The sequence below is a fragment of the Protomyctophum bolini genome (assembly GCF_963924005.1).
Source record: "Protomyctophum bolini genome assembly, chromosome: 2".
Lineage (NCBI taxonomy): Eukaryota > Metazoa > Chordata > Actinopteri > Myctophiformes > Myctophidae > Protomyctophum > Protomyctophum bolini.
The window spans coordinates 35,223,716-35,241,186 of NC_137863.1; the positions used below are offsets into that span (position 1 = coordinate 35,223,716).

Genomic DNA, 17,471 nt, shown 5'->3' on the forward strand with positions numbered 1-17,471 from the left:
ATTCTCATCCTGTCATTCCCTGGTCCTGGTGAAGCAGTTTACAAAAAAGAAGTGATAAGGAAACAGCAGCTGTTTTCTCCAGGTTTTAAACTGTAACCATACTGTAGGTGCAGCTCTTCAGAGACACAGCTTGGAACAAGTCTCTAAAAAGCCTGCAGTAATACTGAAGCTCTGCACTGACACTGTTGTGCTGCCAAGAAAGTTAGGAAGAAACTTGTGTTATTACATTTTTTTGGTCGTGTATAGCTGTTTTCATTTGAAAGTCGCCTTTATGTATTTCATACGGCTCTATATCCACTGTCACCCACTCTCCTCCTCACATGTGCTTATTAACAGGTTAACTGCGGACCATTTATGGCCGTCTTTTAGGCTAGACTGCCTAAAAGTTACCTTTGAACAGCCACTGCACCGACCTCTGAGTTGCTTGTCATGAAAATCCACTTTAAAACGGTGTAATCACTTGTTGTAGTGTTGAAAAGTATTCACAACAACAGACCGGGAAGCACACAGCTTCCTCCTCTGACAGCTTCTCCATTGTAAACAACTAGAATTTCGTGCGCGCTACGCGCGCACTCATCCCAGAGCGACTTTGCCACGCACTATGGGAAGAAATAAATGGCGGGAGTTGACTCCACATGTAGTAACGAATGGGTTATTGGAAATGTACCATTGTTTTGTCCTGAATATTTCCACAGCCTAAGTACTAAAGGATTGTGACTGTGGGACAGACATACAGTCTGACATACAATAGGCTACACGTGTGCACAGTGAATAAACAATGACCTATATGCCCAGAGTTCTTAAATTAACATAGTTGGATTTTAACAGAAAGACAATGCCATAAATCAGTCAAAGTAAGTGACAGACTCAACAGTAGCACACAGCATGCAAGGCAGCGATGCATGCATGCAAACATGTTTGTCCAGCTGAGATTTAGTGTCTCCATCTCTCTGTGGAAGAGGTTGCACATGACCTGTACGGCCACACTGAGGCGCTCCAACACAAACACAGACACAAAACAACACCACGCTGTTTGTCCAGTTGACCCAAATCAACACCAATACCTAGCCTGTTTGTCCAAAACACAGTATCTGCTGGCCACGTGTCTACTTCGCCACAACCTAATGTTAGTAACAAATGTAGGGGAGAGCCGCCAAGGTTGTAACGCTTCACGGTTGTAACATGGACGTTATATCTTGATTGGTCAACGCCACCATGACGCCATCGCGTCAGTATGTGTACAGCAACGTACTCTACGTGGCCAGGAGTTTGAAGTTTGAAGTGTTTACCTTCAAAATGCGTCTAATTTTACACCTGGAGTATATGTGTGGTACAATTTTTGTCTTTGGTGTTGGTGAATAAAAATCCACATGGATGTGTTCATGCTTATGTTCTTCATTAGTTTGCATCGTGTTTAGACGGAATTCACGTTCATTCTGGTCTGTAAGCAACTGCAAAGAAAACTTGCAAAAGCGGGTCATTTGTAACATGTGTTACAAATGGTCCGCTTCCATTCAATGCCATTATATGTAATATTTACATATTTGACATATTGGCCAATATTATATGTTCTGAAATGGTATTGTATCGTGTAGTGTATTCTGAAATTAGTTTAGGGTTGTATAACGTTGTACAACTCAATCAATCAAACGTTTGTTTAATCAATGTATTGCCCCATTGAAAAAAAAGAAATGGCCAAACTGGTACTGGTACACCCGATACTATTTAATATTTCCCTTATGTTTGATACATTTTCTTATCACATCCATGGTATAAAAACAATGCTAAGGAGTTGCTTCAATGAAATGTAATTGCTTTAAGCTGAGAACGATATGTTTAATGGTGTTTTTTAGCGTTGTTACATTTATCATGCATGCCGTTACAATTGATCCGATATGCGCAGCAAATGTAACACTGAAACAGCGTCCACGTTCGGTTGAATAACTCCCGACCTGTTTTATCAAAAAAATAACTTGAAGTGGTTTATGGTAGCTGACATGTGTAGGTCCGTTGCCTGAAAATATTACATGTGTAGCTAAACGGATCTCTGAGTAAAAGAATGAAACGTGCAAAATGTTACATCCTTGGCGGCTCTCCCCTATTAGTTTACTCACAGCACAGCACCGTCACTCCTGTCAGTTATTTCGTCCTAATAACTTGAAGTGGTTTATGGTAGCTGACATGTGTAGGTCCGTTGCCTGGAAATATTACATGTGTAGCTAAAGGGGCCTAAGTACTAAAGGATTGTGACTGTGGGACAGACATACAGTCTGACATACAATAGGCTACACGTGTGCACAGTGAATAAACAATGACCTATATGCCCAGAGTTCTTAAATTAACATAGTTGGATTTTAACAGAAAGACAATGCCATAAATCAGTCAAAGTAAGTGACAGACTCAACAGTAGCACACAGCATGCAAGGCAGCGATGCATGCATGCAAACATGTTTGTCCAGCTGAGATTTAGTGTCTCCATCTCTCTGTGGAAGAGGTTGCACATGACCTGTACGGCCACACTGAGGCGCTCCAACACAAACACAGACACAAAACAACACCACGCTGTTTGTCCAGTTGACCCAAATCAACACCAATACCTAGCCTGTTTGTCCAAAACACAGTATCTGCTGGCCACGTGTCTACTTCGCCACAACCTAATGTTAGTAACAAATGTAGGGGAGAGCCGCCAAGGTTGTAACGCTTCACGGTTGTAACATGGACGTTATATCTTGATTGGTCAACGCCACCATGACGCCATCGCGTCAGTATGTGTACAGCAACGTACTCTACGTGGCCAGGAGTTTGAAGTTTGAAGTGTTTACCTTCAAAATGCGTCTAATTTTACACCTGGAGTATATGTGTGGTACAATTTTTGTCTTTGGTGTTGGTGAATAAAAATCCACATGGATGTGTTCATGCTTATGTTCTTCATTAGTTTGCATCGTGTTTAGACGGAATTCACGTTCATTCTGGTCTGTAAGCAACTGCAAAGAAAACTTGCAAAAGCGGGTCATTTGTAACATGTGTTACAAATGGTCCGCTTCCATTCAATGCCATTATATGTAATATTTACATATTTGACATATTGGCCAATATTATATGTTCTGAAATGGTATTGTATCGTGTAGTGTATTCTGAAATTAGTTTAGGGTTGTATAACGTTGTACAACTCAATCAATCAAACGTTTGTTTAATCAATGTATTGCCCCATTGAAAAAAAAGAAATGGCCAAACTGGTACTGGTACACCCGATACTATTTAATATTTCCCTTATGTTTGATACATTTTCTTATCACATCCATGGTATAAAAACAATGCTAAGGAGTTGCTTCAATGAAATGTAATTGCTTTAAGCTGAGAACGATATGTTTAATGGTGTTTTTTAGCGTTGTTACATTTATCATGCATGCCGTTACAATTGATCCGATATGCGCAGCAAATGTAACACTGAAACAGCGTCCACGTTCGGTTGAATAACTCCCGACCTGTTTTATCAAAAAAATTACTTGAAGTGGTTTATGGTAGCTGACATGTGTAGGTCCGTTGCCTGAAAATATTACATGTGTAGCTAAACGGATCTCTGAGTAAAAGAATGAAACGTGCAAAATGTTACATCCTTGGCGGCTCTCCCCTATTAGTTTACTCACAGCACAGCACCGTCACTCCTGTCAGTTATTTCGTCCTAATAACTTGAAGTGGTTTATGGTAGCTGACATGTGTAGGTCCGTTGCCTGGAAATATTACATGTGTAGCTAAAGGGATCTCTGAGTAAAAAAATGGAACGTGCAAAATATGTTCTAAAATTGTATTGTATTGTGTAGTGTATTCTAAAATTAGTTTAGGGTTGTATAACGTTGTACAACTCAATCAATCAAACGTTTGTTTAATCAATGTATTGCCCCATTGAAAAAAAAGAAATGGCCAAACTGGTACACCCGATCCTATTTAATATTTCCCTTATGTTTGATACATTATCTTATCACATCCATGGTATGAAAACAATGCTAAGGAGTTGCTTCAATGAAATGTAATAGCTTTAAGGTGAAAACGATATGTTTAATGGTGTTTTTTAGCGTTGTTACATTTATCATGCATGCCGTTACAATTATTCCGATATGCGCAGCAAATGTAACACTGAAACAGCGTCCACGTTCGGTTTAATAACTCCCGAGCTGTTGTGTGTATTGCGTGGTGAAAAGGCTGTGTGTTTGTGTTGTAAACAACTCATGTTATGTCTGCGCACACTGTATGTTGCTATGGCTGCTGACGTTAGCATGTGTGCTATCAGGCAAAAGCTGAGATAGATATGCAACTACTACTGGGGAAAATGCCATACAAAACACAACACCTAATTTCGGAATGTTATTGTGACCTATTGAGCACAATCAGACCATCATGATTTGCTTGCTGGACCTATAATTAATTTATTAGCATTAAATGTCCACTCGCCCATCCAAAAGAAAAGCAAGATGGCTGCGACAGATTGTGAGCGCGACGGACTACGGAGGCCAGGAGGAGCAGAGCTGGTGACGTAAGAGGCAGGCAGTGTTGCCAGGTTTGCGAATTGTAAGCGAGTTGCAGTGTATGCAAGTAGCGTGGTTAAATTCCTTGTTTCTCGGCGTGTTGTGGCACCCGTTTATCTGCTGGCTCGATCGTGATTTTCATAAAAGTAATATTTGCAGAGTAAATAAGAAACTTGAACGGCTAAAAAATAGGCTATGTCAGTTCGGGGAGGGTGGCGAATTTATTTTGCATATAGAGATGTGTGGTAAAAGTGTGGTTCGGTCGGAGATAGAGCATGAAGAATGAGTATGGGTACACCTTTTCACTTGTATATAAGATAGGGACTCAAACTATTTCCCTTCAAACATTTTATTTTCAAATTTTAAGCTCCAAAGTAGAAATATTAATAACAGATTTTGTGACAAAGCAGAGTGAGTATCTAAAACCTCCACCGCCTGATTCCTGTAATCCGACAGATATACGATACCTCGGAAGGATATTAATTTTACCATGGCGGGAAAAGCACATGTTATTGATGAGGTCCCCTTGAGGAGTGTGTGTGTGTGTGTCAGGTATTTAAGGCTGTTAATTCACAGGTCGCATAAATTTAAGTCGAGGTTCATAGAAAAGGCTCTGAATCTGCAGTGAAATGCATCGTGAGAGACCTTGAAAGAGGGAAAAGTGTGTGTGTGTGTGTGTGTGTGTGTGTGTGTGTGTGTGTGTGTGTGTGTGTGTGTGTGTGTGTGTGTGTGTGTGTGTGTGTGTGTGTGTGTGTGTGTGTGTGTGTGTGTGCGTGTGCGTGCGTGTTGGGGGGGGGGGGGGGTTGGGAGTGAATTGTGGTGTCATCGAAAGAAAGGGAGCTGGGGAGGAGGAGGAGCGATGCATGCTGTGCTATTGAACAAAAGAGAGTATACTGTAGAAGAGGAGGAGTGACAGATGAAGAGGTAAATGTAGAGTTAGACACGGAGAGAGCATCGCAAGAGAACGACAAAAAATACGTTGAATTTAAGAACACGGTGAGCCGTGCAGCATTGCGGATAAGCGAGAGAGAGAGAGAGAGAGAGAGAGAGAAGTGGATGTGTCCAGGTAGCTTTATGGAGGGCTGTGGAGCCGTTAAACCTTGTAGAGCCGGAGAGAGACAGAATGACAAGGGGTAGAGAGAATTCTAAATTAGGAAGCGGGGCTAGAGAGGGAAACGGGGGGGGGGGGGGGGGGGGGGGGTAGAGAGGGAGAGCGGGACACAGAGGAAAATGGGGGGGGTGCGTGCGTGTGTACGCACCCATTAAAGACTGACGTCAGCAGGCATTCAGCAGTTGAGTGGAGTTGTGACACCATGGCCTTTTGCTGCTTGTCATTACCTACCTGCCCTGCAAACGGACGGAATACAGATGAGAACATGCACACAAACACGCACGCATGCACAGTCAATAAATACCATTTCTACATCCCAAGATATGCTTTGGCCCCAGAACCATATACAGCATTACTATTTGAGCAGTTCCCTACAGACCAGTGGTACGGGTGGTACCTTGAGGGGGTTCAAGGTGGTCCCCAGCTAAACGATGGAGAGTTGGTAACCAAATGGACCTTTGTAGGTCTTGTAGGCGTGAAATGAATGTAAATTATTGTTAAACATTGGCATTACTTAATTTACAGGAAGTCTACAGACGCTACACAATTTGAGTATGTAGAAGAAGAATATTTTTGATCAACGTTTGTCTGTTATTGCTCCTATCTATGGTATCACCTCAATACAGAATGCTATTCTGGGCAAAATCGTATATGCAACGACAACTAAACATTCAAAGCTTTGGGTCTGAGAGGATAAATGTCATCAAATGGTGGTCCGTGGCTCAAATGCCGAATAAATAATGGACCTTGATATGAAAAGGGTTAAAAAGCACTGCTATAGACAAACACTGTAATGACAATAGGGCTATGAGAGGTACGCGTGTTGCCAAAAAGATGAGCAAAATGAATGTTACACAGTGTGACTTAAATAATGGGTGAAGTGTGGGGTGGTGTAACAGAGTAAAGGGGCGCTGCCCCCCCTATGCCCAGCTTTGTGTGTCTGTCTGTTCATACCACGGAAATTATTTGATTGGCTTAGCACGGAATGTCATGTATGATAAATAAATTGGTGTGATCTGCGAACATCATACATGATATGTATCATGTTCGCAGATCACACCAATTTATTTTGTTCAGGAGATAACTTAAAAAGTGTAGCAGAAAGCATTACAAATGAAATAGTTTAACTAAAAAGGTGGTTTAATAAAAATAAGTTATCATTGAAATTGAAAATAAGTTTATGATTTTCTCTGATTTGAAAAAGGATGAAATTATTCTCTCTATAGATGGAGCGAATATTGAAAGAGTGAATTAATTCAGGTTTTTTGGGAGTTATACTAGATGAGAAATTATCATGGAAAATTCATATAGCATATATAAAATCCAAGGTGGCCAAAAGTATTTTTATTTTGAACAAAGTAAAATATGAGTTGGATAAGAATTTATTGAGGATGTTGGTTTTACCATATTTTATTTACTGTTTGGAAGTATGGGGCATTGGGGCAACTCATACAAGAGTAATATGATTCCTTTTGATTATGTTACAAAAAAGAGTGTTAAGAATCATGTATAGAAGATTTCAGAGCACACACCAATAGGCTTTTTATGTTATCAGGCATTTTGAAAATCATGGATTTGGTTGAATTACGAACATTATTAGTGGTGTTCAGAGCGAAAAACAGATCATTACCAAACCAATACAGTTACATAAGTCATTTGTGTTTGGCTCAGAGGATGAGGACCATAGAAGAAGACATGATTTTAAACATCTGTTCGCAAATTATGGAATTCACAAAACCCGGAGTTGAAGAGTTGTACAACAGTGTTTCAGTTTAAGAAAGTGTTTAAAAAGTAAAAAAAAAATGAATTAGAAGGTTAGATATACCGGTATAAGTGTTCTTTCGTTCCCTCAGCTTTGTTTTGTTTGTTCTCTTGTTGAGCTCTATGTTCTTTTGTCTTTGTTGTTTGAGAGAAATATAAGACACACACACACACGCACGCACGCACGCACGCACGCACGCACGCACGCACGCACGCACGCACGCACGCACGCACGCACGCACGCACACACACACACACACACACACACACACTCTGAATCAGCAGCAGCAACAAGTCCCAACAGCCATGAGAAGTGAATGTAATTATTGGAGTATGAGTCATATTGTTGTGCTTGTCAATGGTCATAAACATTCTGCTTTCGCCTGAACAGAATCTAATATAACCAGATTCTGTTAAGCCCCTGCGAGATGTTTATGGACTGCATGTAAAGTAAGTAAGTAGCCTTGCCGAGCCATGAGGCCCATAGGGCAGGAGCCTGCATGTGGTGGGAAAATAACATTGAAAATTATGATAGTCTCATTGATTGATTGATTGAGTTGATTGATTGAAAATGTTATTGAGTAAATGTTTACTCAACCCTAAAGCCTATCAAAATGGGCAGGGGTGAGGTGGGGCCCTAATTTTCAGGCTTTTTGAGAACTCTTGTTTTCACCGGCTGCCGGGCGCGGCTGCACTAATAACTTTGGGGCGGGCCTGTCTAGAGTTTGAAGGGACACGTATCAGTCAAAAGGGAGACATGGAAGAGGAAGGACGGGTGGGGAGGGATCAACATATGGGATATCAGAATAGGTCAGCTCCATAGGTCAGATGTAGAGATGCTGGCCGGCTCCATACTGCAGCAGATCTAGGTGACGATCCAGTTATCTATATGGCTATTCAGTTTTTGATGAGGTCAGTGTTGTGATCTTCATATATGGAAATGGCCATATATGGAGCGTGTCACGAGGCGTGAGGGACTGACGACCATATATGGTGGCGTGACGGAATGACTGACGGACTGACATGTTTTGCAGGTTTTCATTGTAATCATTGACTATAGTCACGATTAGGACTAATAAAGTCTTTAGTATGCTTCCTTGTGGAACGTAAACCTAACCTCAGTAAAACTATGCCTAAACCTAAAAGGTATAGGCCTAACCCTGCACCAGAACCCAACTTGGGTTCTGGTGTGTAAGTGAGGCAGTGAGCTACATTGTGTGAAGGTGGTTTGTGTATCGTTGAGTTTTTGTATTGTCTTGCTTGTTTTTAAGCGAGGATTATTAAAGTGATTAATAAAGTGTATCTCTTCTCATCTCATTAAAAGAAAATTACAGGATCCCTTAAACAGTCCACAACGGGACACACATCCTTCAAGAATATGAAAAGGATCAGTGATTAGTTAGGCCTATACTACATCTATTCATACTAGATCAGCAGCAATAACATCTCTGTATTGCTTGGCTGGCAATGCCAATAATGGTTATCTAGTAATAACGATATTCAGTCCCAGATACATTTTATCTATGTATAGGCCGGTTTGCTACAAAATATGTAATTTTCAGCAGAACAGTCGGCTATTCTGACAGGGAAAGTTTGTTCAAGTTTGTGTGTGTGCACACGCACGCACGCACACAAAACCTGCACATAGCAACAAAAGTCCCAGTAGTCATGAGAAGTGAATGTCAAGACTCATTAGGAGCATGAGTCATAGTGCTGTGCTCGTCAAAGTTCAGAAACATTGTTCAGGGAGGCAGGGACTAAACTGAATCTAACCAGAATCTGAAAAATAACATTGAATAAGATAAATAAAGTAAATAAATGTTTACCTTATTCAATGGTAGTCTGATTTATGAATAATTGGTCAAATCAAAATGGTTTCAAATCAAATCAAAATGTTTTTAAAAGCATGTCTCAAACGTTTGCTAAACCAGTGGCAGAAGAAGTACTTCGATGTTTTACTTGAGTAAAAGTATCAATACAACAATGTAGAAATATTCTATTACAAGCAAAAGTCTGGTGTTCAGAATTTACTTTAGTAAATGTACAAAAGTATTGGCATCAAAATATACGTATAGTACTTAATAAGTACGCATTATGTTCAAGTTTTCAAAATGTATACAAAAAAATCTACAAGCTCCAACGTGCGATCAAATTATTCAAATAGCCAAATATATACAGTATTTAGAGCTTAAGTGGTTAATGTACAAGGCCAGTGAGAGCTCTGGTTAGTAATTAGTACTCGAAAAGTAACGTTTTCACGATATGTGACCATTAATTAATCATTAGTTGTACTAAATTAGATCTAGTCATATTCAGCAGTGCACAGACTCACAGAGTAGGTATAGCATACATCATTTTTGTGTTACATTATATATGCGTTGTATATGTGTTTATGTAGTCTACACATGCATGCACACGCACACACACACACGCACACACACACACACACACACACACACACACACACACACACACACACACACACACACACATACATACATTGCGTGAAAAGAGGAGTTAATGGGCAATTATTGGGCACTGTATTTTGCCCGTAAACCTCAAGTTTAGCGGGCATATACAGTTAATAAATGGGAATATACAGGTGTGATAGTACAATTCGAGAGTTTACCGGAGTTTGTTGGAAAGTTTAATGGCAGTTTCCTGTAATATACACATCCGTATTCCAAGCTTTTTGCACAGTGATACACAGATGCACATAAGCCAACATGCACGCACTCATGCATGCATGCACAAACACCTCTGTCTCCACTTCAACCCGCAGGCAGTATGATATCGAATAAAGCTCAGGGATTAAGCCCTGTGTGCTTCACATTCCTATTGTCATATAGATAAAAGCTGTTTACCGTTCTCTGAAAGGGGATTTTCTGCTACTGTACATGGCAGCCTATCAGAGCCATCTGAATGTATGTTCCCTGAGTGCTGTGATATGAATGTGACGGCGCAGACTCACCTAGCTTCACCCAGCTTTCACCATTGTAAACAATCACCTTGTAGTGTTCTATTGGGGTGTGAGGGTTTGCATGAATTTGGATGCATGACTGTGCTTGTGTGCACACGCATGCATTGTGCATGTGTGCGAGTATGAGTGTACATGTGGAAGGTAGCGAAAGCATACATGCCTTTGTTTCTATATGCATGCTTTTTTATCTGCACAGGTACAATGCAGGCGACAGAGGATCTGATGGATACAGACAGGCTTTGTTACCTTGTGTATACCCATTATGGTTACGTAAAGATACATACGGGGAGAGATGGATTTCTCCCATGACATGTTAGCAGTTTGTGCATGAATAATGATGAGGGGAAAGTAATTTCTCCCCCTCCCTCTTGCCAGAATCCGCCATTCCCGGGAGTTCATGTGTCTTCTTATGCAAAATGGGGACATCAAGGTCAGACTGGCGAGCCATGTTCTTGTCATTAAACTGCCACTGTCCTACATGATTTAACTATGCATCATGAAGTCTATATATATATATACATACGTATACATATACTGTACACATGCCGCAATACGCACTGCAAGTACGGCAATATGCCGAGGGGAGAAACAAAATGTGCCAAAAAGTGCCAAGCTGACCTTCACAATAACAATTTTCTGTGCGGCTCCGCCGCGGAATAACGCACGCCAATGTGTGCGTCCTCGCAAACGCCGAGAGTAGCCGATCTGCATAAAGCATCACTCTCGTCGGGAGGGGGGGGGGGGGGGGGGGGGCAGCACAAATAATATGCCAGTAGGGCAACCAAATCGTCAGACACGTCCCTGCTCTACTACCCGGACCAATTGCGGACATGTGGATAATTGGACCGGTCCGATTGGACCCGAGAAAACTGGACTAAATTAACCAACCAAGGATAATTCAAATGTATTAGACCTGGTCCGACCGGGTCTCTAGACCCGTACTGGACCGAATGCTATTGAGATTATTAGAAGATGTGTGTCAGTCACCTCCGCCTGCTCCCCCCGCACCAACCTGCTGCGTCGTGTGTGTTCGGCTCTGTGCAGCAAACAGAGAACATTTTCCACAACTTTATACCGCCCGCCCGCCCCCCACAGATTGTGTACGATTGATTGATTGATTGATTGATTGATTGATTGATTGATTGAATACTTTTTTGGCTGAAATGTAAACGGTGCAGAGCACAGTCAAACACTTTGTCCAAAAGGATATCACCGAAAAACGTCCTTGCGGTTTCCAGTCAGGTCATGGACAATCCATTTTAAAACCAAAGGTTAAAGAGATTACTATACTACCACTACCACTACATCCGACCCGTGCCCGAAGGACAAGTCAATAATATTCTGTCCCCAACCTGGTTTGGTTCTCGTTTCCGGGCTATTACGACATCATGACCCTAGTAATATATGTGTGTGGCTGTCAAGGATCACAAACCAGTTCAGGCATTCAATTCAGGGCAAGCATGTATCTTATGTCAATAGGGTGGCCAAGGCTAAAATAACAAACAAATCCCCCCAAACCCTACCTAGAAAAGAAACAATCCTAAATTACACTAAAAAGAAAATTACAATCTAGGCTCCCTGACTAAACGGAAACAATGGGCCCAAACTGGGGCAACAAAAGAAAATAGCAGCACACCCTTACCATACAGCTTCCCTTTTATGGCAGTGCACGCAGGCAAATGGTTTGGGATACTATGACAGTGGTTTATATGAGTTGAGTTGCTTAAAGTAACTTTTGTCTGACTAGTAGCTTTGTCTGTATAGTATAGTTTCACTGGGAAAACAGGGTCTCAGCAGCATGTGGTGTTTTTACAATGGCAAAAGAGACTTGTGGGCTGTTCTCTCTCTCCTTTTATACTGGCTGGTGATGAGGCCCAGGTGTGTCACAATCTCCATGACACTCATCAGCATTGGCAAACACTAACAGTGTACACAGATCAAAACACCACTTGGGCTATAGGACCGTAACACGGGCTCAGGTCTTCGGTTCCGGGTGGACCAGTGCTGCTACTACTATTGTACTGTCTAGTAGTCTCCAGTTCACCCCCAGCCTTGGCCAGTCTATATGTGTCTCTGAGAGACAGACAGACAGAGACTTGGGGGTGGGGGGGTATAGTTAGTGCAAAGAAGAGGAGTGGGGTAGAGAGAGTTAAGAGGAGGGAGTTTAGACTGCGGTGAGAAGGAGAGGGGAACGAGGGCAGAGGGGAGGACAATATTTGCAAGTCTAATATAATTTCTTCATGGAGCATGCATTTTATGGCAACCATTAATGGTTGTGTTTTCTGCCTGTCTCCCACTGCCTCCCCTCATCTGGCTCATTCTCTCGTCTCCTCCTTTTCTCTCTTGTCACCTCATTTTCTCCACTCCTTTTATCACGCGTCACCTCAACCTCTCCCTTCCTCGTCTCCCCGCTCTCTCCTCTCCTCTAGTTCTCTGTGTTTTATTCTCTTCACATTTTGCATTTTGCTCTCCTCCCCTCACTTGTCTCCTCCTCTCCTCTCCTCTCCTCTCCTCTCCTCTCCTCTCCTCTCCTCTCCTCTCCTCTCCTCTCCTCTCCTCTCCTCTCCTCTCCTCTCCTCTCCTCTCCTCTCCTGTCTGTAACCCCCCGTTCTGCCTATCATTGCAGGCAGTGAAGCAAAGTCTCTTATTAGGTTTTACCTTGGTTCTGAATTGTCACTCACTACTGCCATGGGGTCGCTCTGCTGCACACACATAAATTTGTCATTGGTACTATACAGTGAAAGATATTACACTGTATAGGAACATTTATCCTAACTAACTGGCTTAACATTTGAGCTGACCGTTAATTTCTTAAAGGCAATAGACCTTAAGTGGAATCTCCTAACACAGAACCGGGTGTGTCCATGTTTAGCATTAGCATTCCTTTAGCATGCCTTGTCCCAGGTGCTATATGTACAGTACCAATTGAGATTACTGTTAAATGTTGAAGGATTACCCTACACCGTAAAGTCTAAAGAATGGGCACAGATGGACCCGTAAGGAATTTGTACATGTGTGGGTGAACAAGTACGAAATAGGGTGCTGTTGGAGAGAGTAAGCTCAACGTGCACTGTGCTCAGTCAGCCGGGTAGTTCTACGTAAATGCTAAAAAGGATGGATGGGGTTTCACCACTGTGGTGTGGGTTATCTGAACTCTCTCACTCCATTTCCAGTTTGTTCGCCCCGTTGCTTGCAGGCTTCTGGTGTGTGCATGCCGGGGGTGCCTCCGAATTCCCCATCTCATCCACCCCCACCCCCTACCTCCACCTGCCTCGGTGGAGCCCTGTGTTACACACACTGTAGCACATACAGCACATATTAATTTGCACCAAGCCATGCATATACGTGCATGTGCGCGCACACACGCATGCACACACACATGTGCGCACGCACACACACACACACACACACACACACACACACACACACACACACACACACACACACACACACACACACACACACACACACACCACACATGCACATATACAGACCCATGCACCTCCTAATGGTCCTGGCTATATTTGACCATGCCATTAATCACAGGACTGCTTATACCCCCTGTGATGCTGTGTCTGTTTCATTTGTGCTTTGTTTTTGCCTGTGTTTTTATGTACAGTATAGCCTATATCATGTGTATGTGAATTATGAACATTATCCCACTTTGCCTGTATATTAGTCTGTATACTGTATTGTGTGTCGGATACATGTGTGTCCGTGTGTATGTGGATCCCCAAAGACTAGTAAAACTAGGGTGTTCCTCATGAGAAAAGGGTAATTTTATGGTAAAATTCTATGGGCCTTCAGAGTTAAAGATAATAATTTGTATTATTATTATTAATAATAATAATAGCATTTTGAAGATTGCAGAAGAGAGAAGAATAAGGTTTGAGAGACTGCTTAAAAGGATCTGCTCATAGATGCTGTCATCCTCTTGAACAGAAGTGGACTCACAAACTACACGTTGGTGCGTTTTCTTTAAGTAAATTGCACACTATTAGTGAACTGGTGCATCACAGCAGGAGGGGGTTAATGGGGTGATGACACTACTCTTGTTAACAAGAAAGCTGTCTATAAGCATGAATGGGCTCCTCATAATATGGGTATACATTTATTTCATTGCATTGCATTGTAGTGACCTCGGTGGGGGTAGAGTCCTGAGTCCCTTGGTCCGAGACCGGGTCAAGACCAGAGTCCCGAGTCCCTTGGTCCTAGACCGGGTCAAGACCAGAGTCCTGAGTCCCTTGGTCCGAGACCGGGTCAAGACCAGAGTCCTGAGTCCCTTGGTCCTAGACCGGGTCAACACCAGAGTCCCGAGTCCCTTGGTCCTAGACCGGGTCAACACCAGAGTCCCGAGTCCCTTGGTCCTAGACCGGGTCAACACCAGAGTCCCGAGTCCCTTGGTCCTAGACCGGGTCAACACCAGAGTCCTGAGTCCCTTGGTCCGAGACCGGGTCAAGACCTAGTCAAATGGCGTGCAAGACTGAGACTAAATGAAAATGAAAATGTGTACTCGAGTACTACAACGTTGCAATATGCAGTTAAATACAGCATGATTCATTCTGCCTAAACAGAGTGATCTCCAGTGTCTTGTATCAGCAGGGACTTTAGGGGCACACTTTGTTCTCTGGTGTCAGCATCTCTTCCTGTTTACAGCAGCTGAAGATTGACAGGCTCAGAACGTGTTGCTGCCGCTTTGCATACTTATATCTCGCTTACCCGATAGAACGGGCCAAGCTGCCTTCTCTTTTCACGATTATTTCTCACTTTCTCGATATCCTTCTCTTTCATTCTCTCCGGCTCTCTGTGCTTGGCCTGTCCTCACATACCCTCGATCTCCCTCACCTTGTTTCTTCATTGCATAGAAAACACCTGGTATCACTGAAAACATGTATGTACTGTAGTCAAACTACATACATGTACGATCCCCCATCCCAGTCCCCATGCAGCCCTGCTTTCATCGCTGCATGTATTATAGATGTTCTCATGATGCCCCCCCCCACACACACACACAAACAAATGACAAATCCCCCGTCTACTGTCATACATGGCAGTTGTGGCTGCAGTTCCTGCCTCTCTTATCGTATGTTGTGTTTATCTAATCATGCAAAGCAGTTCCATATATACGGTACATGATGAAATGCAAAGCAGTGAAGGGTTCATCCAGTTTGCCAAGGACTCAGGAGGCCGTCAATCCAAAGAACTTGACAGACTTATCAGAGGTTTGGCATGCATGCCTTTAAGGAGATTCAAAGGGTGTATTATAGTAGAACTGGGTCAAGCAGCACTTGAAAGGCAGCTTAAATATTATTCAGTGGAAAAGAAAATAAAATGTTGATGTGCATATTTCATGGGTTAATATTTCTCCCAGTGACTTAATAATAATACTTTTCCATGCCCAATGAAGACACAGCAGTGACCATCGCTTTTCTCTCTTTGCTATACATTTACAGGTAATTGTTCAGATTGTTACAGTAGGCCTATGTATTTATTATCTCCGCTAGGCCGACAGGCTGGGAGGCGTATAGGCGTAGATTATGTATTCTTTGGCCCTGTCTCTCTGTGCGTGGCTAATCTTGGAAAACTGAGAACCAACCTACTGTATTCTCTATTGCCTACTTACTATAGATCTCTAGAAATTGTGTTAATTGGGATCTAGGCAATCAGTATTTGTACTAAAACTGTGTACTGCCAGTGAGACTGAAGACATTAGTGTCATTAAAGAAGGTAGAAGGATTGGTACAGTATGTATTTTAAAGGGACACTTCACCCTTTTTGCAAAAAAATATATGTTAATGACGTTTAGAAGCTTTAGATCACTTTCCTGGGGGTATTTATGTGTGTAATATGTGGTTTTAGATATTTTAGATTGTAGCAGTGAGCCTGTTGTCTCTGATGTCATGGACACTGGTCTCACTACCTTCCTGGACTACAATTCCCATAATTCTTTGGTGCACTGCTCCTCCTTGTGGATAGGGGGGAGAGCTGTCTTACTGAGACAACATGTAGTCCAGGAAGGAAGTGAGCCCAGTGTCCATGACATCAGAGACAACAGGCTCACTGCTACAATCTAAAATATCTAAAACCACATATTACACACATAAAGACCCCCAGGAAAGTGTTCTAAAGCTTCTAAACGTCATTAACATATTTTTTTTTGCAAAAAGGGTGAAGTGTCCCTTTAATACTTTGTTTTGTCTTCCTGTTCTTACTGTCTGTTTGGCTGTACAAAGCATATCAAAGCATATCTCTGCTGTTCATTAAAAAAAATCTGAATCTTATTGTCAATTTCTTATGAGAGGGGGAGAGGGGGTGGAGTTTGCTGCTTTAGTATTTTATTTGACAGTTTGAGGGCTTAGCTGCTTTTGTCAGAAGCACTTTTTTATGCTTTTGATAGCTTCAATATGATTTTCAGTTAGCTGGTTTCTGCCAGACAGCGACGATATGTATTGCCAGTGATGAATGATGATGGAAATTAACTGCTGAGCAGTCATTGTTGTGCCAGTGCGTGCAAATCTTCAAGGTCTGTTATTTTCGACAAGCGACACCGCTGTGCAACAAAGTGTATAGGCTTCATATCAATGAATTCTCAGCCACACAGTCACAGGCAAGATATCACACAAACAATGGGTCAGGAGACAATGGGATTATGTTAATTTAATTACAAGAATAATAACTATTTTGATTGTTGGTGGCAGGTGCATAGGAGAAGGCATGCTAGAAAGTGTCTTACTTGCGATCAGATACATTATGCATGCAAAGCATATGCCTATCCCCAAGACAACAAAATCTATATCTCATAGATTTCTTTTTCGATCTCTCAATCTTTCCCTCACTTTGTAACTGCTCCCTGATTCCTTAAATTCATTCATTCTCTCACATCCGTCCCCATCTCTTCATCTTCTTCACTCATCTGCACTTCTAGCACCTGCACGCTCTACAGCCTGCAAAACACCCTTTTGCTCCTTTCCCTCGTTTTCTCACTCTATTCCCTGCCAGTTTCCCCCAATCTCCGTCTTTCTTCCATTTCTCATTGCATCTCTGTGGCTCTCTAGTCTTTACAGCCCTGGATCTATTTTTCTCTCCAGTCCCATTT

At 42.2% G+C, this 17,471-nt stretch overlaps 1 protein-coding gene across 1 annotated transcript in view; it reads left to right on the top strand.

Moving 5' to 3' along the window:
• The window catches only part of grm7 (glutamate metabotropic receptor 7), a gene marked incomplete at both ends in the record, with an annotated part of 255,270 nt that overhangs the window by 217,655 nt on the left and 20,144 nt on the right, over positions 1-17,471 (top strand). The gene's annotated exons all lie outside the window — the stretch shown is intronic.